A 19,204-nucleotide genomic window follows, 5' to 3' on the forward strand; every position below is an offset into this window, starting at 1 on the left:
CTGTATTATGCTCTGGTCAGGCTACATCTGGAACATTCAGTTTGGTTCTGGGAAGTACATTCTAGTAAAGACATTGGATAAGTAAAGACACTTACCATGGATAAGCTGGATTTTTTCCCAAAGAATGGTGACTAGAGTAGTGAAAACACTGAAGATCATGTCATACAAAGATTAGTTAAAGGAATTAAGGATATTTAGAACTGGGAAGAGAAGACCAAGGGAATACTTCACAACTACTTTGTAATAGTAATGGGAATTTCAACATCTTCCCTGCCCCTCAATGGTCCTAAGTGAATTTGAAGACCTTCCCTGCCCTTAATAGGCCAAATGTCATCACATGGAGTCCATGGTGGGAGGAGCTTGCTGAAAGAACAGAACAGGAAGGTTGAAACAAGAAGAGGTGGAACAGGAAGCAGCAGAGCAGACAAAACCTCAAGCAGCAACTGGGAGCAAGCAGAATTGAGAGGGAGAATGCTTGTGATGCCAGTACTTTGTAACACTCTGTTGGTCACAATACAAAAACATCCTGTCTGTTGTTTTTAAACAGAAGTACTCAAAAAGGACTTTCCTGGTGTTTACAGAAGTCCTGAGACTTTACAGTTTATTTGTGTTTGATTTCTCAGACAGAAATCTTGTCTGTTGAATTGTGTTACTTTGTTAGATAGAAGGTGAAGTGAGATGAAAGTGCAGGCAATGTGTGCAGATATTGTTGTTGCTTTGTTAAGCTTTGTCTTCCTAGAAACAGAAACTTGAAGAGCTTGGAGTGGAGCAGTAAGCTGAGGTGTGAAACATGAGCAAGAGAGCTGCCTACTTGTGAATCCAGGCAAGAGCTGGGAGCGGCCAGTTCGGAAGAGGAACCATGGGATTTGGAAGTTGGAAGTCAGCCTCAAGTTGACAAGATGAAATATGACTTTACTTGGATACTCAGTATTGAATGATGACATTGTAACTTATTGTACTTTCTGCTACCCCTTAAGAATGATTGGTTTAAGGATGATTTGAAGGGGCAACTAGGTGTCACAGTGAATAGAGCACTGGCCCTGGAGTCAGAAGGACCTGAATTCAACTCCAGCCTCAGACACATAGCACAAAAACTAGCCATGTGACCTTGGGCAAGTCACTTAATCCCAATTGCTCTACCTTCCCCCCTCTAAAAAGCAAAAAAAAGAGGCTGATTGGAAGCTAGCCTCTAGTTAAAATGAAAGAAGACTTTACTTGGGTACTCTATATTGATTGAGTAGATTGTGACTTACTTAAGACTATGTAGCCACCTTAGTAATAAGGTGTTATGTTATATTGTTGTGAATGTTGTGCTTTAGTTTCTTGAATGTTTTACTTTAGTTAATTGCTAAGTATATAGAGAGTTCACTATACTATGTGATTTGATTCTTAAAGTTAATTACAGCAACAATCCTTGGAAGAGGTGTACATGATTGATTTTACATGCCTTCAAACATTTGAAGGGATGTGTAGAAGATAAATTAGTCTCATTCCACATCACCCCAGTGAATATAGCTAAGAAAAATGGATGGAAATTACAGTGATAGATTTTGATTCTTTATGAGAAAAATAAAAACAAAATCTTTCTAATAATTAAAGATATTGGGGGAAAAAAGTACTGGGTTCTCCATCAAAAATTATCTCCATCAAAAGTTGGATAAACACTTGTTGAGGATGTTGTAGAAATGTGATCTAATGGAAAGAATGTTGCATTTAGAATATGAAGAACTGAGCTCAAATCAAATTTTTGCCACTTCCTATGGATGAGACCTTGAACAAGTCACTGAACATCAGTGGGGCTCCATTTTCTTATCTAGAAAATGAGTGGATTGGACTAGGTGACCTCTAAGATCTCTTCTATCTCAAAATTTATGATGCTATGATACCTATTTAGACACAGGTTAGGCCACATGAACTCTGAGATCCTTTACTATTTTGAGATTTGCTATAAATTTTCTCTTTGGGGAGGGGGCTGTTGTCCAACTTATTCACCCACCTTATGCATGGAACTCACTTTTGAAGTTCTTTTTTCCCCATAAATCAAAAACACCATTAAAAGGCAAAGATTTGCACTACTGAAAACATTTTTTTTAATATCAGCCCTAGGATCTAAAGATAATCCCAAGGTGACTACCCTGAAAGGCACAACTACTCATTTGGATGTAAAGTTCTGGTATGTTTGTTAAAAATCAAGTCTCATTACATTGTTACACCTTGTATATAACCTATCACTTTCTTTTTATGCATAGAAATGTTTACATTGATCGCAGCAGGCCAGAACCCAAAATAATCATTTGACTTTCATTGGATATAAAAGCTATATCTAGTTTGATGGAATGGCTAAACATAGTAGTTCAATCTTCAGCATTCAGAGGCATGAAAGTCTAAATTTCACAGACACCTGTTAAAGATTTAATCAAGTATGAAGACCTAAGTTAGCTAAAGTTGAGAGTTTTCTGATGAATACAGTGATAATTCTTTTCAACTGAGAGGAGAAATCAGCTGCAAAAAACACTGTAAAAAATCCTTTAAATTTTTTTTAGTTGCTTTGCTTTTAAAAAGATCTAAAACCTCGCTGTAAATAATAGAGACTAGCTTTCAAGTTCTAACCAGCAGCACTGGAGCCTACAGGGGCTTGTTTGAAATTCAATGTGCACATAACTAACCACTCATTGCTTATTTTTAAAACCTCAGAGCACATATGTGTAGATGCATATTTTAATCCCTGATTCAAATTCATCATCTGTTCTAGAGTGCTTCATAGAATGACACCACATTGGTATTAAACCAAAGGGCTGTCACTATGTTGATTAGCTGCTAAAAATGATCCAAAGGGTTCATTATGTATCTCCAGCCATTTGGTTTTCATGCATAAACCTAAGACAAAATTGCAAACAGCTACTACTCATGAGCAAGCTTTGAAAAAATGATAGATTATTCAATATTGGGGATTCAATCATTTCAACTAAGACTTGCATAAATATTAGGCTTGTTCATGCCTGTGAACTATATCCAGGTTTTGAGTTAGTCCATTCATTCTTCTCACCTCTTTGAGAGTACCCTGCCTCTCATTTCCTATGAGTAGTCGTTGTTCAATTTCACAAGTCTTAACATTCCTGTTAGTTCCATCTGTCCCTCAAACCTCAGAAGAACCCAGAGTTATGGGCACCAGAATGTCAGATAGGACTTTAAAATTATATTATTAAGAAGTGGAATGAACAAAACAGAACTGGAAAAATATTCTCCATTGTCCTAGATCTTGAAAGAGTAGGTTGCTTATATGGAGAAATCTCTAATTTAAGTTACTTGAATTTTTTGAATTTAGAAGAATCATTTTTGACTGGGGAAATAAGGGAAAGGTTTATGAAGGAGGCAGCTTTTGAGCTATGTTTCAAAGAATCAATAATATTTTCACAATTAGCCATAGAGGATAGGCATGGAGTATGAAGTACAGAGGGAACCTATTCTAGGCATTGAGATGCCTTGGGAAAAAGAGGGTGAGCACAAAAGGTAGTGCCTGGATCAATTGAAATAGAGTAGAGATTATGTAGCAGAGAGTAGTATTAAATAAGATCGGAAAAAAGGTTTGGCATCAGAATCTACTAAAGAATTTTACTATTTGTTTTGCAGTAGAAAACAATAGTATTTTTAATAGAGGGGTAATATGTTCAGATATGAACATGCAGGATTCTGGCATTGGTGTAAATTATGGATTGAAAGCTGGAGGACTGATTGAGAGACTATTGTAATAGTCCAGAGAGATGCTAATGAGTGCCTAGACTTAGATGGTAGCGGTGGGAATAGAAAGTGGGGGGGATTTACTCAGAGTGATTATAGAGGAAGAAATTAATGGGATTTGGTAATTAACTCAATATAGGAAATAACAGTAAAGAAAAAAAAAACAAGATTTCATGCACGTGTAAGTCTTAATGGAACTGGATGAATAGAGGTATCAATTAAAATAATTATTTGTATTTACAGTAGTCTTTTATGTTTCCAAAATTCTCTCCTCAAATGACCTGGAAAGGTAGGTGTATATGTAGAAGCAGATAGAAGAATATGTTTGAGAGATAAAGATTTATGGTAAATGTTTTCTTTGAGGATACAGATGGTGATGTCTAATAGGAAGCTGGAACTAATAAGGAAGGTCAGAGCTAAAGATCATCATTTAAGAGATAATAGTTGTACTGAGGTGATAGTTAAAGCCATGCAAATAAATTAGATTGCCAAGGAAAAAAAGTATATAAAGATGAGAAGAGAGTAGGCTATAGAAATTTGAAGAATACCCACTGTGAAGAATCCTGAGGAGCAAGAGGAACCATTGAAAAGCTAGAAGAAGAGTCGTTGCAAAGGAAGGAGAAGAACAAGGAGAATGTGGTTTCATGGAATCCAAGGAAGGAAAGTATAATTGGAAAGAAAGGCTAGTTACCAGTCATCAGATACTGAAGAAAGGTTAAGGAAATGGAGAAATGACAGGGAAAGATCACTGGATTCAGTAATATAATCTACTGCCATACATTACATGACCAGATTTTGTTTCCATAGCTCAGTATGGAGTCTGTGTCAGTGACTTCTATGTAGTACAAAATAAAGACATGAGTTAAAAAAAATGAGGGATGTATTGTTTCTAATGTCTTCATTATGTATAAGTCAGAGTAAGTTTTGATAAGGGGAACTTAGCTGCTTGAGCCATGAACTTTGTTAAGGAATAACTATGCCAGAATCAGGTTCTAAAATTTTTTCAGGTGGCTAGGAAGTTAAGCCAAATTAAACAAAGTGAAATTTAATAGGAATAAATGTGGAGTTTTACAGTTTGGCTTAAAATGTCAGTTTAACAAATGTGAGAAGATTTGTATAGACAGCCAGGAAAAAAAAAAAGGATCTGGGGGCTCTTAGTGGACTGAAATATCAATTTGAGATAACACTGTTATATAACACACACACCAAAAAAAAATCATACAATCTTAGGCCATCTTAAATGAGGTCAGAACTTATGTCTAAGACTAAAGCAGTCACTTAACTCTGTTTGCTTAAGTTTCTTCATCTGTAAAATGAGTTTAAGAAGGAAATGGCTAGTATTTTGCCAAGAGAATCCCAAATGGGGCCATGAACAGTTGGACACAACTGAAAAGACTCAACACCAACAAGTGACAAATACATAAATGCTCCATTTCAATAAGACATCCTCTTAGATAATTATGGTTGCCATATTTGGAGATATGGAGTTGATGTCAATGCATTGGACAATGCAGTTAAGAGATGGTCCCCAGGAGTTTACATTTTCCTAAAGCATAAGTTTGATAAGACCAATATTTCTAGATTTCCCCTCTACCCAGTCACTCACCACCCCTTCTCCCAATGGGTTAGGCTACTTTTTCACTAAAAGTACCTGATAGGCTTAGGGGTGGCACAAAATTCAAATTGGTAGACTCTGGCAATATTGACTCTCTAATGAACCACTTAAGGGCATTAAAGTATCCACCCGCATGGAGTCAGGGTACTTCAGACTTAGCAGATATCCCAAGTACCTATCAGTCACCACAACCTGACCAGCTGAACAGCTTTGTTTTTGATATGAAGATGAAGGTCTTCATTTACCTGACTGAAATCCTATTTTATCCTTTCTGAATATCCTTTCTGTGTAGGGCTAAGTGAAGTTCCTTTTGTTAACCGTTAAATGACCTACAAGCACCTCATTTCATCCTCCTAACACCATTTTAATCCCCAACTCAATAAACTTCTAGGAGTTCCCTATTACCTCTAGGATACAAAGTTAACTTTGATATAAACAAGTTGGCTTGACCTTCCATTCCAACCTAATTGTAAATTCCTCCCCTTCATTACAGCATGCTAAAACCAAACTGGTCATCTTGCGATTCCTCTCACATAACTCCATCTCCTGTCTCTATGTGTTGCACTGGCTGTCTCCCATGACTACAATGCATTTCTTCTTCACCTCTGCTTACAGAAATCTTTAATATCTTTCAAAGTTCCTATTAAGTGATACCTTCAACATAAGACTTTTTCCTGACAGATTCACTTCTACTACCTTCCCTCCCCATCACATTTACCTCATATTAATTTTGTATATAACTACCTCCATACACATGCACACACACACAAATTGTCTCCCTTAATAGACTACAAGACACCTTTGCTTTAGATTGCATATAGAGTAGGGTCTATGTAATTTTTGTCTTGCTACTCCTGGTATCCCTACCATTGCTCCTGACACATGCCATACTTTAAGATTTCATTCAATCCAATACAATTCAGGAAACATTTATTAGGCACCTATTATGTGTAAGACACCATTTCCAAAATATTTTCTTTGTAACATAAGGTATGCAGTGCAAGTATTTTATTAGAGAAACAGTAAAAAGATTTGTGAGTAGTCATGAATGACCAATAGAGGGTCTGTAGCATAAATGTGTAATATATAAAGTCAGTGTATTATATCAATTCAATATACATTTATTAAGCACCTACTATATGCCAAGCATTTTGCTAAGCACTGGAGATACAAATAAGAAAAAGGCAGTCTCAGGCATAAAGGAGTTTACAACGTAATAGGGGAAGACAACACACAAAAGGAAGCAGCAAGTGAGGTAGCCCACATAGGGGCAGGTTGCTGCATGGAGTGAAAGTCAAACATGGCTGTTGATAGACAATGGAGCTACCTGGAAGTCTGTGAGCTCTCTATAAAGGAAGGCTCTTGGAGGAGTTCTGTGCTGTGCTCTCTGGTCTTCCAATGAGAAGGGAGAAGAAACTGAGGGTGAATTGAGAAGGTTCAGTATCCAAACCTGAGTCATCATCATGGTGAACAATTTCAGGAGATCAGCTTACTGGGGGTGGGTTGGGGAGCACATGTTGTTCTTAGAGCAGAAACCCAGTAGAGCTGCTGATAGAAAAATTGTGTCCAGTCTGGACTTTTGAAACTTGCTACATTCTAATCTCTTGCTCTTGGTGCCCCTGTCTTGCCACTTAGTATATTTCACTTAGTGTGAAATCTGGTCAATGGGTATTGCTGCTGTATCAGCTCCTGAAGCCAGTTGTGATGTCTGTTAGTAGGTTCTGATTTTATAGTGACATTTAGATATAAGAAATGCTACTGCAATTCAGAGCCATGGCCCATCCAATCAAGAAGAAAATGCTTTTTAATTTTCTTTTTTTAAAGAAAATGATGAAGCCAGTACCAAGTCTAAGAAATGTAACTGACAATTGTATCAGCTGCTATAAAAAGTAACTACAGCCAGAAACCAAAAGGAAACCTTTAATGGCACACAGTATGAAGTGGTCTTTTGGGCTTTGAGTTACACCTGCACCTGTAGATATCCATCATTGTCAGTTCCAACCTCTCCAGATTGGGAGGGCAAACTGTCAGGCATTTCCCAAATTCCAAGCACCAAGGACAGCTTCTCTGATGAGGATTGCTATGAGCCATCATTCTGCAGGCCACAGGACTTACAGACCCAGGAGTTACTCAAAGCAAGCAGTACCAGGTGAATAATGACAGCTCACCTTTCTATCTTTGGGGCTTCACGGTTACAAAGCACTTTCTTTGTGACAACCATGTGAAAGAAGGAGGGCACGTATTATTATTCCCATTTTACAACATAGGATATATACACACACACAGAAACCTGAGTTAGAAAGAAATGAATGCCAAGGCAGTATAGGTAGGGTGAGAAGGGAAACAGAAGCAGGAAACGACAAGCAGGAAAGTCAAAGAACTAAGTGCTCTTAAAAGACAACACAATGGCCAGCTGCCATCTCCCTTTCATCTAAATGGTGACAGGAGGGTTGCTGTGGCAAAGGTGGCTTCATCATCAAATGACATTCATTATTCTTGCCAGCAACAAGTGCTGGATGGAGCTATTACATCCATGTTTTATTTCTTTTAGAACCATAAATTGTCAGATACGGTCTATGGCATCGTTCTTGAGCAATCTGCTCTCTTTCTTTTTTTATTTAGTGTTACTAATATCATTATTGCTCCCTTCCCCATGAACCATTAGTATAAATGGGGTCTGGCATGGTAATGAATTCAGAGCCCTCATCAGAATGATGTGGCATTCAGTGGTGCTCCTCACGTGGCCTCCCTGTCCTCCCCTTGGGTGAAGGCTGACAGTGTCCCTTTCTCTAGGTATTATCTTCCTTAAATTTTTGCTGCTCCCATTACTGGTCAGGCAATCAATATATTTAGTCAGAGGAGTTGGAAAAGGAGAATTCTGATAATGCCTGCACAGCTGAAGCCCTTCCATGAATAAAGCACTTCAGACGAAGACTGCATAATTAAGCGAGGACTTGCACTCAAGTCTCCCTTTGCACAGAGGCAGTTATTAAGATGAGTGAAACCCACTATCATTATCCAGTAAAGAGTATGATGATTGGCTGCTCGGTGTCAGGCCTCTGGTGGCCGGCTTTGTCACAAATGCGGAAAGGAGAGTTCACTTTCTGTCAAAACTGGCTTTGCCAAATGTTATCATTTTAAATGCCGTGAAAGAGAGGGAGCTGGGCCTAGGGGTATACACAGCCCCATATGCTGGTGACAGTGATACAAGTGTAATTCTAGACTATTAGAGTGACACATAAGATCATTCCTGCCCCAGAACATGAGACAGCTGAGGGGATTATGCAGGACAGGCTGTCACGCAATAAAATTTTCAGAAATCTGTTAACCCCAGCTCAGACCCAGTGAATATTTTATTGCTTAACACTGAGGAAAAGTATATTTATTAACTATAGAAAGATATAGCCAAGAGGCTGGGCAGATGAAAGGTTACAGAAAGCCGAACTTGCTTGACATCCTGCAGTAAAAGTAGCAAAACGATTGTGGAACAGAGAGAAAGAAAGAAAAAAAAACACTCCAGAGTGGCACTAACCAGGGCTCAACATCACAGCTAAACATGATTAGAATCACATTTGTACCTAATCAGGACACAAGTATGGTCTCAGAATTGGAGAAATCTCTGAGATAGCCGCATTTAATTTAGGTGTGTTTAATGGAATTAATATTACTAATACTTGCCTTTGAAATATAAATCAGCATATCAGTACTGAATATCTTCATCTCCTTATAAATATTTCCTTTTCTTCTGCAAAATAAGTCAAGCTGCATTGTTGGTCTTTGGTCATATTTAGCACTAGTAAAGTAAAAGACATCTTTCATTTTTGGAAAAATATACAGGCCAGGTCCTGATTTAAATTCATAGACCTCTGTAGAAATAGCACACAAGCAAATAGAGGGTTCGTTTCTATACATTTCAAACATAGGTCAACCTAGAAAAATGTATGCTAAATATAAAATTCAGTTAATGAAATTTAGTTGCTAATAATTACATTTAGAATGATTACATTGACATTCGAAACTCCCCTAGTTGTTCCAAATACCAATATGTTTTTCAAATGGTGCTCCTTAGTAGTCACACAATAAATGTTTGTTGGAACAAATTGTAATTGAACTTATGAAAAAGAAATTATCACAATCAAGAATTCATGGACCATTTGAACCATTCTTCTGTGGGCCAAGACCAAGTAGTATTAGGTCAGGTGAGTTGTGAAATATTATCCCTTTCTCCCTCGAAAGTAGTTTAGGTCTAGAGTGGCTTCAGGTTGTAAAGTCAAGCTAACTAGAGAAGATAGGGATTGTTGTGCTGTTTGGATTCACTCTGCAATGGATTTAAGGGTCCAGTTTGAATTATTTGTCCCCTAGTTCAGTCATAGAATAAACCCCTCCCAATCTTTCCCCCCTTCCACTTTCTATGGTCTTATTGGTCTAGTACAAGAAAAGAATGACTCAAAACTGAATGGAATGTGTTTACACCAGCTTCAACCTCCACTTAGACTGGTCAGAACTGAATTTACTCCCCTGGATGTCAGGATTGAGACGCTCAATTTGTTTAGTAAAGCTATTTTATCATCCACTTCCTATCTCCACCCAATTCCAGCCTCTTTTGAGTAATGAGAAAAAGAAAACAAATCTAAAACAAAACAAATTAAAAAAAATAAACAAATTAACCTATATTAATTGTGTGACTACATATCATGTAGCTTTGCTTTTTTTTTTTAACATCTTCTCCTTTCTTCCAAGGAAACAAAACCCACAAAGTCATTGCCTGTAAGTCTTAATTCAAGTCCCTGGGATTACTGGAGACAGCATTTGCCCAACAGTGTCACAAAGGTCATGAAAAAAAAAAGACAACAACAACACAATATGCTTTTTTCCAAACATATATCTGAATTCTGAGTCCAGAGTGTAAGCATAGCCCAGGGGGTACACTTGGAGAACAAAAGCAGCCCTTCTGCTAATTGACTGAAAAATTAGCCTGGTCCCCCTGTGGGAAGCACACAAGGCAGCAGCAGATGGAAGCCACTCGGACACCAGCGCTAAAAATGTTCCTCCAAACCTGCTGTGAATCTGCCCGCAATTATGGGTCACAACACTTTTCTTGTTTAACAGAACACCAGCAAGACAAGCAGAGGAAGCGTAAGTTGTAAAGGTCACAAACTGACTGTAAATCAGGGCTTTTTTTTTTTCAGTCACTGAACAACCTAAGTTCCTTAAGGTGACTAGACTCATGTATTCATTTTAGATACTTAAATTTCCTCTAGCCCAAACAGATGCTTTTCTTCCCTTTCATTTGGTTGTGACCATCTAGAATAATTTACATTCTTATATCCTCAATCTCTGGCTCTTTATATATAGTTAAGTAGTTGATATGCAAACACAGTTCATACAAGCTTTGTATTTCTGAGGTAGGTCTTTCTTTAGATACAAAATTTAGGGAGGTATAGCCAGGGCTATTTATTTCTCTGACAAGAAATAAAATCCTGTGGCCACTGCTGCTGATTTTATGGTTTATAGAATGTTTTAATTACATGAATGGTCTCCCTAAGGTCCCATGATGAAGGGTGCTGTTTGCCTAATGCTGTGTCCACATGAGGCCCAAATCCAGATATTAGGAAAATTCTGAATGCTGGGCATTGTGTAGACACAGTCCAAGTCGGTTTGACAAATAACTTGGAGGGGAAAAGACAGTATATCACCACGCTTGCTTGCTTTCTACCAAAAGCAATCAATATTATAGCATATAGTGTTTTATCACTTGACTATTATCCCATCTGTTTTCTGTTTGCTTTGAAGAGGGGAAAGTGCTCCTTTTTAAAATTATTTCTTTGATTCCAAAATACGGAGTCTAGTCTTTTTTCTTAGCAATCCAGGGAGAAATCCACCATTCCAAAATATTTAAGTTGTAATGTCTCTCTCTTCATAGATAGTGGGTCCTAAATTTCTGACCTTTGTTGCTTTTCAAGAATACTCTTCATGTCTAAGGGATTACCCTTATCATTTTCAAGAAAAGAACTTTGAAATTATTAAATGAATGCTTTGTTCATTACCCTATATGAAGATTGTATTATTTAGACTAGGAGACAAACATGTAATTGGAAAAAATAAAATCAAGTGGAAAAAAAATAAAAATAGTCTAGCAGTCAAGTTACAGGTACTAATCTTGATCCTGTCATGAACTGATTAACTATGCGATCTCAGACAAGTCATACCACATACTGTAGCTTCAGTGTCCTCATTTTTTAAGCTTGGGACTTGGACTCAAATTCTCTAAGACTATTTTCGATGTTATAACTATGATTTAAAAAAAGAATGGGAATGTTTTATGATTTTTTGTATAATCCTCTGACATATGTACCCTCTTACAAAGTTAAAAGGAAAGTATGGTACAAATGTGTGAATGTCACATATGTTTTTAATAGCCTACATTTGTAAACATGTTTAAAGAAGAATGACTAATCTATATTTTTTTGCCAACTGTTAATTCCTTAATTTCATATTTATCTTATCTGACTAATATAAAAACAGTAGAGTTGAACTATTCAGAAACCTTTATTAAGCACCTATTGTGGGTCAAGCACTAGGTTCTGGAGACAAAAATGAATGAAAAGAAGAGAAAGGGAAGAGTCCCTGACCTGAAGGACCTCATATTCTATTGGAAGAAACAACATATCCTCAAGTAAACAAATGCATTACACATACAAAAATAAAAAGGAATTTCTTAAGGAGAGGGCACTAAAAACTTGTGAGATCAAGAAACCCCTTATACAGAGGGCAGTATTTGACTTAGACACTGAAGGAAGCCATGAATTCAAGGACAAAATGGTGAGGAGGGAAAGCATCATTGCTGTAGAGAATCACCCATACAAAGACACAGGTACAAGAGCTGGAAAGTTGTTTAAAGGATAAAGTAAGTTTGACAATTTGGCTGGAATGCATAAAGGGAAGTAATGTTCAATAAGACTGGAAAGATATGCAGGAATCAGAATATAAAATGTTTTAAATGTCAAAAAAGGAGTTTGTATTTTTTTTTTGAAAGGCAATAGGAGAGATTGAAGGTTCTTGAGCAGAGGAGCAACAAGTTCAGATATCTGTGCTCTGGGAAAGTGATAAATGTGTGAGTAATTTTAAGAGCTCATATGCAGCCTACAGAAAAATGTCTATCTGAATGGTATGTGGCTTTTTGCTTAACAGTTCGAATTTAATTCTGAAAAGAAAAATGAATAAATATTTAGGCAATGCACACCTTTTTAGAATTCATATACGAATTTGTTACTCTATTTCATCATTTCCTTTGTCCCACTATAGTTAAACAAGAGTTAACATTTTCATAATAGAAGTTATAGGTTTGAGGAAGTTATCTTGCTTTGTAGAATACACTGATAAATAATAATGAAAAGAATGTTGTCAACATGATAGAGGACTTAAAAATATTTCTAATATGATAGTGGCTCTTATTTTTGAATGAATCTTTCCTGTGTCCACCGTGAAACCAACATTGAACAAAACAACATTTTCTAATTTTAATCTAAAAAATTTCTGGCTACATGAGGCATTATTTATGAATACAAAGATATTTTACTTACATAATTTCTAATTTATTGATACAACAGCCATTTCCCCCTAATGTTTTCAGGGTCCAATTTACCAGAACTAATGGGACAGTTCCAGTAAATTCATGTGGCTAATAATTCGAGATTTTTGATGAATATAAAAGTAATCTCCAAGAAAACCAGCAGAGCCATTTCAATGTTTCCAGGTAACTATCATGTTATGTTACTATGTTATGTAACAGTATGTACTCAAGATAGAATCCTTGCAATCTACCAGAGTAGGAGCACATACATATAACATATGTGGTTATTTCTTTTTCTCATTTCCAAGTATTCTGCACCTATCACCTTATCTGTAGTTGTTACAGAAAGAAATCATTTTTGGTGATGGTAGTCCTCTTTCTTGATAAGGATGTTTAATTTCAAATTTTGTCCCAATGAGACACCATCAAATAGATCCATGGTTTCATCAATGTGGGAGTTCTTTCTGGCTTTACAGAGAGTAACTCTATTTCTGTCCATAGCAAGGATACCAGTGGAGCACATGAACTCCCCATGGGTATCCCTTACTCTTGTAATTTCATTCTTGTCCTCCTTTGCTCTAGTACTTGAGAGTTCCTAGTCTAATTCCTGCTGCAGTCTTCTTATACCCTCCATGATCTTCACCATTAACTTCTGTGAGATATTCATTTTTAATTCCTTGGAGGCTGTAATGTTTCATGACTCTAAGTCACATAATAATATTGATAGGATATTGCTATAATTGTTTCTAGAAGAAATATAAGGTCATTAAAAGAACTTCTTCAAAGAGAATCTAATCCACTCTTTCTTTTATTTATTTCTAGGCTAAATTATTGTCTATTTATACTATCTGTCCAAGACGTATAAGCTGATAGAAAATCTCTATTAGGTTGTCTATCCAATGTATATCATAATCTGAATGATATACATCCTTTATCCATTTGTTTTTTCTTGTGTGACTGGTTAAGACAAATATTTTTGAGAAGCTATAAATCTTTTCCAAGAGGTTCTGTAATGTTCCCCAGCTTATAGTAACCAACCCAATGCCATATGCAAAGAAAAGTGTCTGAAGGATCTCAAGATACATGGGAAGTCCCTATTCAACTTGGAATCTGGGTTATATTACTTAAATGATGGTGAATATCTTTAGTAAGAATATTACCTTATATTATGCCTTGACAGATAATTAGGCATGGAAGTTATATTTGTTGTTATATATTTCAAGGAATCTTAAATAAAATTTCAATATAGACGAGAGGAATGTTGGTTGATGGCTTTAAACAAGCTTTTTACTGCTGAAATACCCCACTTATAATTGACAAATGATAAGTAGAATTTCACAATCTCTGTTTTCAGTCAACTGTATTATGAAAAATAATTTATTAACAGAATATCACTTGTAAAATCCTGATTGCTTCTTACTAATATCCTTACTGAGGCTATATTCAGTGCATGTATAGATGTCTTATGATTGTTTTTAATACAAATAGAAAAGTATTTATATGTTATATGAGTGTGTGTATACATATGTGTGTGTACACATCTGTTGGAGGTTATTATTCTCCTGGTCATATCTTTTCAGTGATAATAAAGTATTTCCTCCCAATACATTATATATTGATCCTGCAAAGCTGTCAAAACTGTTGATTTTCTAGCATGAATTCTCTCTTTGTAGACTTTGTAGACAAATCCATCTGCTTTTCTCATCTTTAGTTTTCTCGGTTCCCTTTCTCTTTACACTTAAAGGAAATCTAGGACTATGATGAGAGTCCAAAAATGAATCATTTCTCTGTAGATTTTACAAATGTAATTCTTTAAGAGTATCTGACACTGTCAGTATGAGTCTTTTCTCCAGTGTCCTACCTAATTCTGTTCCAATGAATTTTTTCCAATTACATCAACAAATGTTAGCACCCACGATGAAGCCTGGATTGTAGAAGGCACTTAAATTATTGTTGATTGATTGCCCTCAAATTGCATTATAGAATCCAAAAACTATTTTAGGATGAATTACAAGATTGTAGGGATATTGGAATTCATCAAGCCCAGCCCCTCGGTTTAAAGGTAAAGAAATGTGTTTTGAATGTTGGTCTCTATTGCTGCCTGTCTTCTCTTCCCTTCCTATTCCCACTTCCAGTTTTCCTATCTCCCAATTGATGGAAAATAGTTGTTAGAGGTACTGCCTCCCCCTTGCCTTCTCCTCTTAATTTTTTTAAAGTTTTATCAATGTATTTTGTTTCTACATTGCAAACATTTACATAGTACACCAAATAAATCAAATAAAATTAACAAAACAGGGACCTCATGTACATGTAAAATTCTGTTTCTGTAGCATCCTTACCTTTTTATTTTTCTTTTTTCTTAAGTTAAAAGAAATCTTTTTTTCTCTTTCTCCCATCTACTATCTCATTGGGGGAAAAAATTCCACATATCAAATTTTCATAGCCAAGCAAAAAATTCCTTCATTGTCTGTGCACATAAACACACACATACACACATATGTATACATGTATGTAAGAATGGGGGTATCTACACATACCCAAAAATATGTACATACATATGCCTCTACCTATATCTTATCTATATCTACATCTATGTTTCCTCAAATAAATCACTTTTCTGTCAGGAGGTAGACAGCATCTAGGGGTGTACTGTGGTAAATGTTGAACAACTGACTCTGTGGGAAAAAAAAATTTACCAACGACACACTTTTAAGTTTAACCTGTTTCATTAATATTTTCTTTGTGACTTTCTTAAATTCTGGAGGTAAAAAACTCTCAGCAGAGTACTGCCTAAACCAGATTAAAATATAATTGGGAAATGTTTAATAAAAAAATAAAAATGCAATACAACAAACATGATTTTAACTTGTGCTTTTCTAAGTCATTATTAGATCAACAGGGATCCATTTCTATTTGAGTGTGACAGTACTGGTCTAGAAAATCAGTCAACAATAAATCAAGCCCTCATGTATAATGTTTGCTAATTTCAATACAATGTTTAAAAGAAGACTCATGATGGTAATTTAACAATTAGCTCTTGTGAGCCAGAAGAAGCTGACTCTTTCACAACATTGATAATATGCTTCATCACTGTCCTCTGTAATCATGGATGGTCATTGCATTAATCATAGTTTTTACAGTTTTCAAAATTTCTTGACTTTACAGTGTTGTTATTGTATAAATTGTGTTGGTTCTGCTCATTTCATTCTTTATTACAGCATATAAAAGTTGTCAAATTCATTTGTTTTTTTATAATATTGCAATTTAGTATAAATTCTTCTGCTTCTGCATACTTCATTCTGAATCAGTTTATGAGAGTCTTTCCATGTCTCTTTAAAATAACCTAGATTATTATTTCTTACAGCAAAATAGTTTTCCATTAAATCCATATACTATAACTCATTCAATTATTCCTCAATTGATAGGCATCCCTGTAGTCTTTAGATTTTTTGTCAGCACAAAAACATTGTTATAAATATATTTGAATGTAGGAAACTTTGCCTATTTCATCTTTTTTGAGTATATGCCTAGCAGTGTACTGAGTTATAGGGTATGAACATTTTAGTAACATTTGGAGTACAATTCCAAATTGGTTTCTATAATGACTGTGACCATTCACAGGCACACAAACAGTTTTATCAATGTTCCTATTTTCCTGTAGTCCCAACCACATTTATCATTTTCCTTTCTTGGTTATCTTTCACAATCTAGTGAGTAGGAGGTAGAATCTCAGAATTGCTTTAATTTGCATTTTTCTGATTACTAGTTATTTAGAGTATTTTTTTAAATACCTGTTCATATCATTAGATCATTTATCAATAGAATGACTCTTATTCTTCTTAACTTAAATCAGTTCCTTACATTGGAAATGGAAGTTTTAGCAGAGAAACTTTCTACTAAAAAATTTTTCCCCAGTTAATCCCCCCCCCAATCCTAACTTTATTGGATTTATTTGAACAAAACCCCCCCCCCCCATCTTCACTTTTGCTTTCTTCCCTCAGGGAATTTCTTACTGATAAGGTTTTTTTTTTTTCTCTTCCCACCTCCCTTCCCCCACCCCCAAATCTAAAGAAGTGAACTGTTTGGTAATCAGGTTGTTTGGTAATGGAATAAAGCTGAGCTATACTGTTTCTTTCCACTCCACCATCTTGGTCTTTGGAATTTTCCCTACCTCCTGCTCCAAAGAAATGAGAAAAATTTCTCTCTCTAGTTCAAATCCCTTTCATGTGCTCCTTTTCTCTTCTCTCTTTTCTCCTTCTGTTTCTTTATTTTTCTATATTATCCACTTATGAATTGATTCATATTAACTATTATTAATAATAACAATAATAAATATATCCCCATTATTTTTGTATTGCTGTATATCCATGTTAATATATCACAACATGAAAGAGGCTTTGTTTAAAGACAAGATAAGACTGGCTTATTGCCATTAAATGTGACTTCTCACTAAATAACAAGGTCTTATTCTTTCCACTAAATCACACATTCTCCTGAGTGGTTATAGGCGTGTAATGGTAATGGGAATTTGAAGATCTTCCCTGCCCCTTAACAAGCCTAAGTGAATTTGAGGACCTTTACTGATTTGAAATATACTCTGCCCCCTAATTGGCTGAAGGTGGTCATGGAGCCTGTGGTGGGAGGAGTTTGCTGAAGGGTGAAGCAGAGCCCGTGGGAGAAGTTAGCTCTGGGGAGGCTTGTTTTTCAGGAAGGCACACCATTGTTACTTTGTAATTAGGCAGTGGGTCAGTACCATTGTGATATTCTCTGACCCTGGAGAAGGCTATATATGTACCTCTGATTTTGCCTTGGGGCTCTCTCATGAGAAGAGTTATGTGATTTGGCCTGATGAGATTCTGGGCAGCCACTGAGCCCCCATCTTTGAAAACCCAGATGTTGGTGCTTCTCTCTCTAGTAACTAACTATGTATGGATGTAATGGTCAGACAGCTGGAAGTAATGTCTGTTGGTCTACTGAATTGTGTTATTTTCTCTGTCTGTATTTTTTTATCTGCTTGTAACTTCTGTTTGCATTTTCTATGAAGTTCAGGGTGCTGACTGTTTCCCCTTAACTAAGTAAATGATATATGTTTGATTAAAGTAAGATTGTTAGCCCGGGGGTGGAGGCAAGATGGCAGAGTAAAAGCAGCAACTTGCCTGAGTTCCCACTCCAACCATTTCCAATACCTGTAAAAAAGTGACTCTAAACAAATTTTAGAACTATAGAACCCACAAAGTCATAGAGAGAAACAAATCTCTTGCTGAAGGCAGCCTGGCAGGCTGACAGGAAGGGTCCATTGCACCAGGATGGAAACCAAGCACAGTCCTGCATGAGCTGCACTGGCCCAGACTCATGGCCCAGACTGGCCAGAGCAGACTTCAGGAGAGTGAATCACCAACAGCTGTGTGGTTTCCAGATTCTCAACCCATAAATTCCAAAGAAAAAGTAAAATGTCAGTGGGGAACTCTGTTGGAACTGGGTAAGAGAAGAGTGCAGTCTGGCCCTTGCCACCAAGGTGGCAGAAGTGGCAGAGGTGTGGTGGCTGCAACTGCTTCTGTGTGGCTGCCTCCAGAACTCCTGACCTGCAGAGTGTAAGGGAACCAAGCAACCATTCAGAGAGTAATCGATCTTGCTTTGACCTGCTTGGATGCGGGTTACAGTCTTGGGTGGTAATCCTGAGGTGAGGAACTCCAGTGTGCCACAGCTTGTGGTGGCTGTAGAGAGGGCACCCTCCTCATTGATCTGACAACAATTGTGAAAACCCCAGCAATTTAGGATACAGATCTCTATACTCTGGAATCAGAGTTCTACTATGGCAAAGAGGTCAAAATTCAAGTAATTGGTTGTCAAGATGAGCAAGCAGAGGAAGCACAATCAGACCATAGAATCCTTTTTGGGGTATAAAAAGGGTAAAAACATGGAACCAAAAGAAGACAACAAAGTCAAAACTCCTGCATCAAAAGCTTCCAAGAAAAATATAAATCTGTTGTAGGCCCTGGAGGAGCTCAAGAAGGATTTTGAAAATCAAGTAAGAGAAGCGGAGGAAAAATTGCGAAGAGAAATGGGAATGATATAAGAAAATCATGAAAAGAGAGTCAACAGCCTGACTGAAGAAAATAACATCTAAAAAATAGAACAACTCATATGGCAAAAGAGGCCCAAAAAGCCAATGAAGAGAAGAATGCCCTAAAAAGCCAAATTGCTCAGATGTAAAACAAATTTCAAAAACTTGCTGAAGAGAATAATTCCTTCAAAATTAGATTGGAGCAAATGGAAGC

The sequence above is a fragment of the Petaurus breviceps genome, unplaced genomic scaffold (genome assembly GCF_028583685.1).
Source record: "Petaurus breviceps papuanus isolate PSGF00001 unplaced genomic scaffold, PetGlider_PUasm1.0 151, whole genome shotgun sequence".
Lineage (NCBI taxonomy): Eukaryota > Metazoa > Chordata > Mammalia > Diprotodontia > Petauridae > Petaurus > Petaurus breviceps.